At 42.1% G+C, this 7,908-nt stretch overlaps 1 long non-coding RNA gene across 1 annotated transcript; it reads right to left on the reverse strand.

Moving 5' to 3' along the window:
• Window positions 1-231: 231 nt before the first annotated feature.
• On the reverse strand, window positions 232-7,645 carry LOC115591000 (uncharacterized). The gene is made up of 2 exons (XR_003985877.1): window positions 6,542-7,645; window positions 232-1,350 (listed from the first exon to the last, which is right to left on the reverse strand). It is a non-coding gene; the product is annotated as an uncharacterized LOC115591000 (long non-coding RNA).
• Window positions 7,646-7,908: the final 263 nt, after the last annotated feature.

Consider the following 7,908-nt stretch of genomic DNA (forward strand, 5'->3'; position numbering starts at 1 on the left):
GATTTTTTCTCAGAATTCTGAGATTAAAGTCAGAATTCTGACTTTAAAGTCAGAATTCTGACTTTAAAGTCAGAACAAAAAAAAAAATTCACATGTGGCCCTAATCCTCTTCTGTACTATATCATGTTTAAGAAGCATTAGAATAAGTTAGGCTGTATCAATGGCTGTAATCACCTTCTTGTCCAGTAATTTCATACACATTCAATTTATGAAACACAGGGGAAAATGATGTTATGATCAATGAATCAATCTTTATCGTGCTTTATTAGTAATTCCTGCTGAAGGACCAGAATGGCTGCTCGTGTTTGTCAGTGATATACATCCTAAACATAACCACCCAGGACTGGCTCACCTGACAAAGGTTTAATTACTGTATCACTGAGGTGGTTTTCGCTTCCTTTGTCAGCATCTTAAACAAACCCCTCCGTAAACCTGCTCGGGGCGCCATCTGGACCAGCTGCCTGCCTCCATTCACCTTCTCCAACCTTCTCAATGGACAAACTGTCAAGCTGAGCTGCAGACGAGTCAACAAAGCCAGAGGAGGGTGGGCCCGGCCGGGGGAAGGGACTGTTTACTACACGTCAGATAAGGCCTGTTTAGTGTGTTTGTTCTTCCATTACCGTCACCTGGATGGAGGATATTTAAAGTGAAGCACGTCACTCTGAACACTTTGGGTGAGTTTAGAAATATAACATTAGAGTGAGTATGTTAGGTGGTGTTTAGCACATAATTCCTCCCCTCCTACCTGCATATTAAAGTTAAGGTTGAAGAAGAGAGCTCGTCTGAATAAACCTCACAGGACTCTTACATAGATATTATATTTGTCATGTTCTGCAGAGGATACTTATACTCCTCTCTCACTCACTGGTTCAAGCAGCTTAAACCAAACTGAATTGGATATATGCGAATTTTTAAAACATTTTATCCTCTCAGGGTGACAGCACTTTTGCAGGAATATGCTGCTCAACAAAAAAGCTTTTTTCACATGTTACTGACAAGTCTCTGGTATTATTGTAGATACAGTCGGTCCAGTGATTATCCCACTAAACCACTGGAGAGAATGACACTTTGGAGCAGAGAATAAAAGCAGCTAAAATAAAAAAAAATACATTGTGAACTCTTCGAAAACTGTCAATTGAAGTCTTTTTTTCATGTGCCGATATTGCATTCATTAAAAAAACAAAAACATTTGAGATAAGCAGAGTCTTCTCCTTGAGATGTGGTGCAGGCGCCGCTCTCACCACCGAGCGGCAGTAATGTGTCACATGCTCTGTTCAACCTTTCGGATGAGGAGGATGTGGTGTCGTCCTGTGGGTAGAAAACAAGTCGTTGGGTTCACCCGCTCTGTGCCTGCAGGAGTCACAGTGAAAAGACATGAATAAGAATGTAATTTTGTCCATGTGAGCACAAACAAAAGCTCCCCACAATGATAATTTCCATGCAAACAGCTTTTTAAAAGGAAAAGAATGTGTCTGCATGAACATACTCATTATGAGCAGAAATCTGAATGGTTAATAAACTAATATTGGTGATTTCAGCTCGTATGCTTTTTTAAACTGGGTTCTGGGGACCAACAGGGTCGGTGAGTGGGTTGTAAGGGCCCCCCAGCAAACTGAGGGACAGAATATTTTGACTTTTATCACATTTTTTGGAAGTTTAATAAACAAGAGAGGAACAATGGTTGGCTGGTGTGATTGATTGTAATTCATAGTGATCCTAGTTTGATCATTGATCGACTATGGAGACGTTTATCTTCAATCCTAAGAATAAAAAGCTCTTGTGTGTAGGATTTAGGGAGTTCTATTCACAGAAATAGATCAACATATTAATAATTGTGTTTTTATTCGTCTTTCAAAAATCAAGTAACCCAATTAACTCAAAATCGATCAAGTACAGTGGACTTATAGTTTGAAGTTGGTAAAACTTTTCAGCGTGTACAATTTAAATTTGATGTCAACTTTTCTAAATAATTCTAATAATTCTAAAGAAATCAGTTTCCCAACTTTTCATAGTCAACTTTTAAAATTTGCAGCGTAACAGCCTTTTATATCTACATGGGGAGTGGTTCCTCATCCTCCATGTTGCACTAATCTGTTTCTACGGTCGCCTAGAATGGACAAAGCAAACAATGAGTAGAGAGAGCACCTTTCTTGTTTTCTGCGTTTACACACTATAAAATCTGATGAAGTGACCTCCTCAAAAAGATCCTCAATATTACCAAGTAAAGTAGGCTTAATAATTTGAGGTTGGTAAAACTTTGCAGCTTGTACAACTTGAATTTAATAGTCTTTTATTAATTAGTCTTATTTTAAGGAAATCGTTTTCCTGACTTTGTTTTTTTAAAGTAAAGCCAACTTTTACAATTTGCAGCGTCGGGGAGGGAGAGATGAGAGGAGCTCAATTGTTTACAATCTGCAACCGCACCTTTAGAAGCCACTAAATTGTACACACTGTACCTTTAAGACAGTTCCTTTCGGATCAGGGATTTGTGGTCTAATGTGCGTCTGTTGCGGGGGTTCTTGACATGAAACGGCTTCGTAACTTGTGTGCTGAGTTAAAGCATGGAGGACGGAGGCTGCCGCTGTTTGTGTATAAATAAAAATGTTTTTTTCAAATGTCAAATTGAAACTTTCCAAGCACAAACACGTCTATCATCTTACCTGCTACATGATAACTGTGCACTGCTTAATTTTACTTAAGTGCAATGGAAATTAAATTTTTTTATTAATTGTTTATTTTAAGTCTGAAGTGAATTTTATCATATGCAGCAATGAAGGTCATGAATTCTCCTTTAGCATTTTCAAACCATCTGAGGATCCAGAAGAACTGGAGCATTACATGCAACAAGACTTAAACGACAAGTCTGCACTAATATGTTTGAGCTGATAATCAGTTTTTGTGAAGGAAGAATACAGAACTACTGAATACAGAAATGATTATTTTCATTAACATGCATGTTCTTCCCACACCTGCTGGCTTTCCACAAGGCATCTGGAGGCCGGGGACACCTGTCATCGTTGACCTCTGACCCCCAGCTGCAGCTCTGTGCTGGGGGACACTTGAGATGCCCTCTGTCTGGTGCACACATGCAGATGCACACATGCAAACAAACAGGCATGTACACAAATGGGCGAGACACACACCTAATTACATTACCTGCGATAATGCAATACAGTGACGGACAGGTGCTCCCACAGACTGAATCAGAGAACACACTGCCTGTGTGTGCTCGTGTGTGTGTGCTTGTGGCTAAGCGAGTTTCCTCTTTGTTTCTCCTTTAAACAGCATTAAATGCATCCCCATATGTCTGAGATCCCTGCCGTTGCCTGACATTACCGTCTGTGTGTGTGTGTGTGTGTGTGTGTGTGTGTGTGTGTGTGTGTGCCATTAATATATTTGTGTGTAAATAAAGGTCCTATGGAAAGCTGGGGGCTGCAGGCTGTTATCTGTTCGTGCGACTGTTTGCTGTTACAACAGAGCTCTGGCTTCTGTGCAACAACCACAGGAGATTTACTCTGACATTAAGATAACGCCATCTCTCTCTCTCTCAAACACACACACGCAAGGGCTGAGGCTACGAGAGTAGACAGATGTGATGTGGACACAATCACTGGAGAGCACTCATGGGAATATTGGGAATGGGATTAGCGGCGAGAGCACTAGTCAGGAGAGCTCTAAGACAAAGACAACGGGTTGATCAAAGATGATGAAAGATAATGTAAGTCAAGCAGAGGGTTGATCCATTTGGGTTCACTACGATGCTGTAAGGTCTGATGAGGAGATGAGGAGAATCAAAACCCTCACACACTTTCGAGATGTGTGAAGCGTGACAGATGTGCCTTCGAGCCTCGGAGAGAGCGACCACCTAATCAGTCCTCCAGAGCCGTCTGCAGCGGGCCATAAAATGCAAATACGTGCCACTCTGATACCGACCCACCGCTCATTCAGCCTCACAGAATAATACCAATCATAGATGGGAGGGCCCTTCTGATTGATTCTGAAGCAGTAGTGTCCTAAAGTGGGACTGGTAGAGTTTAGATAAGAGATAAGCTCATCCAGGCGTCGTCCTGTCGAACTGTATGTCAATCCGCCTCCAAGTTTGTGATCTAATGTGGGTTTAACATCGTTACCAACACTTCTTGTTTTTATTGTTTGTGTGTGTGTGCATCTGTTTTAGTGAGATGACTGTTTGCAGAAGCTTTATCAGTCAGCAACACAAAGAGCTATTCAGTCCCCCGGAGAGACACAACAAAGGGACAATTTAGTGCAACAAAGACACCTCCGTCCTGGAGGCCATGCTGGGTGCAAATCGGAACAAAAACCCTTCAATGAGCTGGCATTAAAAAGAAACACAGACCGCCATGAAAATTATAACCTCAGGTGGAACGAGCCTCGCCGTCCATAGTTCCTTGGTATATGGTGAACAGTGGACAATTAAAGGTGCACTACGTAGAGGTTTATAATATGTACAATATTAATGAGGCTATAACACAAACGCAGACATATTTATGATTTCCATAACTGAATAAACAAGCTGTTCTCAGAGGAAAATAAGGTTTGTTTGAAGCTAGGAAAGTGGCAGGGTCCGCCACATGAACAAAATAAAACAGTATGAAGCTGTGTCGTCCTTTAAGATCAGTTTGTTTATTCAGTCATGACACCAAACAAAGTTTGTTTATTTAGTTTGTTTAGGCTTAATAAATCAGTCAACGAAGATCGTTTTCTACTGATTAAGATTTCTTTCCCAAAACTACATATTGCTCCTTTAAAGGACAACACAACTTCATACTGTTTTACTTTGTTTACATGTGGAAAATATGTTATTATTACCTCATTATTAATATTCTAAACATTTAAATTCTAAGTTTAAATTTCTTCCAAGACGACATATGGTCCAATTAAAGGGGCAGAGCACTCAAAGTACAAAACAATAACATATTTGTTCCTCGAGTGACATCTAGAAATGCTTTGTGCTTGCCCGGACATCAGATGACAATTGGTACTTAGAAAAGCATCTACATCACTCTCCAGAGTCAGTGCGGCATCACCCTGGATTAAATCTTTTCTTAAGGACTATTTCTACAGTAGTAGTTCCAGTAAACGTTGTTGGGATCCACGGATGAATTTGTTCAATGTGGGATTTAAACTGAACTCAGTCCTCCACAATAACTCCAGGTCTTCACATCTAGGTGCTAATGTTCACCCAATGTTAACAGCAATCTCTGTTGATCATACAAAGAAATTAAGGCACGAATTATGAAAGAGATGTTGCCATTTAATTGTAAAATGTCATATTTCAATGCTGCGAGCGACGTAATTTAACTCCACTTCCTGTAGAAGGCCGTTTGTGCTGTTACGTGTGGGCTGTGACTCAGCTCATTTTTTACATTACTTTGTCAATGATTTGAAGAATTTCAGCATGACATAGCCATCGAAATAAAATCTTTTTAACCTTTTCACTAGAAGAGTGCCACAGAGTTTTTGAATTTCTCCCCTACCAAAGAGCAGCTTCATCACATTTTGTTTGAACTTCCTGAGCTCTTCTAGACTTTTTCGTTCTGAACAAACTTAGATGCAGAAATCTCTCAGACAGTTATCTCTGCGTTGGTTGATACCACTGTGGGTACGTGACAAAATGTGTTTTTATTAATCACGGAAAACTGGCCCTTTAATCAAAAGGAAACATGACTGTATAGACTGTACACATCTTATCTTATTACGTCTGAATCTCTTAGTTTCCACTGACAAAAGGTCGATGCCACCTCTGCCCGATGACATCTATGAAATACGAAACCACTGTCAAGTGGCGGAGAGGAGACACACTTCCTGTGTGCTGTGATGAGATTAAAAGAGATGGAACACACCCCGCAAATCCCAGAATACAGTCATCACAACTGATGGATGGGTCTGTCAAACAGTGCGAGCTGATCAATCCTCTCCGCCCAGCCCTTCAAACATACACCGGGTGAGACTGAGCCCTGAGTCAGACAGAGTAATCAGCCACACAAAAGGAAATGCAGATTACCTGTTGCTATGACGACTGCAGCTGCAGCGTGTGACAGCCACTCTGACAGAGACCTAAATAGAGCGAGCTTTACAAGCACACTGAAATTTGATCTCGCTTAGTGGGCCAGGTGCTTCCTAATAACCAACAGTAGCAACTTAACCTGGTTAAATAGGGGGCTGCGTGTGCTTCGGTGCTCATATTCTGTTTAATATGACACAGCCACATAATTAAAACTGAAATTTGTTCTCATGTTTGCATTTGTTCTCCCCGTGCACCTTTTGCCCCAGTGTGCGGAGAATACATGTAAAGGTGAATGTGTGCAGAACTATGTTTAAGTTTGGATTGATGTGACACACACTGAATGGTGCAGGGCAGCTGGGAATCAGAGAATGTTACCCCCTCCAACCCCTCCATACCCTTAACACCACCCCCGCCACCACCCCAACCACCCCAGCTGACCCCCTCCCCCCAGCCCATCATCATCAGACACCAGCAGCTGGCAGCCTGCCCCATTTAACTCCCTCCAGCACTTACTGGGCCTGGGTAATCACTGGTGCTCAGCACCATCCGCGGCCACCACACCTGCCCCCTCGCTGGTGGGACTGTCCCATCTGGGACCTTATGATGGGGGCATTTCTGGGGAGGGGTGTCGTGGGGGGGGTGTCGTCTTACCTCCCAAAAAGGTGCTGTGAAAAGCGAGAAGAAAATCAAGACGTCAGTGATTGGAGTCGGATTGACAGTGACGAGCTTCCTGTTGTGTCCAAGTTCTCATCGCTCAAACTTCTGTACGTGCAGGAAATGTTTTGTTGCACTAATTAATTAAACAATGATGACGATAATGTATACGTGCGTAACATAACCAGAGTCTAAAAATGTTTCCTGAGCTTTAGGTGGGGTTATGACATTGCCGTCGCCTGTGTAATCAGGTGCTTTCGATTCCAAATAGGTATTGTATAGGTGACAATGCAGAGCGGAAGGCTGCTGTGTAGTATGTGCTGTGATAAGCCCTCATCATTAGCAGCGACCAGATGGTAGGTTGATCATGCACATTGCTTTGCTTCTCTGGTATCTGTCTTCCTCATTAGAAGCCACATCCACACACACATACACACACACACACACACACACACACAAACACAAACACACAAACACACAGGCTGTAATGATTAATTCAGCTTCAATCTGGAGACAGAGAAATGACCCGTGTCTGTTTGTGTTACACAACAAACACCGGTTCACACCAAAGCCACTGGACCCACACACTAAAAATCTATCACTGCAGCTTTAACTGGGCTCATTTGCACAAACAGGAAAGTGAAACTGGAGTGCTGCTCATATAACTCTCCACAATTCCCAGATGACGAGTGTGTTGTGTTATTTAAAAGCGATAAAAGACATCTTCTATCCTTCTGCTAATACCCCTCTTCAGTTCTCCAAAGAGCTCAGTCAGATGGTGACGTACACAGGACTGACACACACACACACACACACACACACACTCATTTTTTTGCCACTCAGATATAATTTGCCAGCAGCCATACAGTGCTGCTGGTGGCAGATCATATGGCAGGCTGGCTTGTCAGCTTTGAGTTCAGAACAGGCGATGAAGATTCATCTCCCCTGACACGCGCTGACATTAAAAAAAAAAAAAAGGAAAAAAAAAAACTATATTTAGCTGTTGGCGTCTGTGCGTAAAGTGACGCCGGCGCAGACGCAAGCACGACCGACGGGTTGTGGACTGAATACTGATGGGCAGCCGGCGAAGCAAACTGTGCCACGTTGTGTAGTCTGTGGATGTTGGAGTTTTCGAGGAAGCATTTTAATTATATATTGTTTGCAACAAATGGGATGTTTGTCTTCAGAAAATGTGTTCATGATCATCTTGAATAGGAAGTCCCTGA

The sequence above is a fragment of the Sparus aurata genome, chromosome 11 (genome assembly GCF_900880675.1).
Source record: "Sparus aurata chromosome 11, fSpaAur1.1, whole genome shotgun sequence".
Lineage (NCBI taxonomy): Eukaryota > Metazoa > Chordata > Actinopteri > Spariformes > Sparidae > Sparus > Sparus aurata.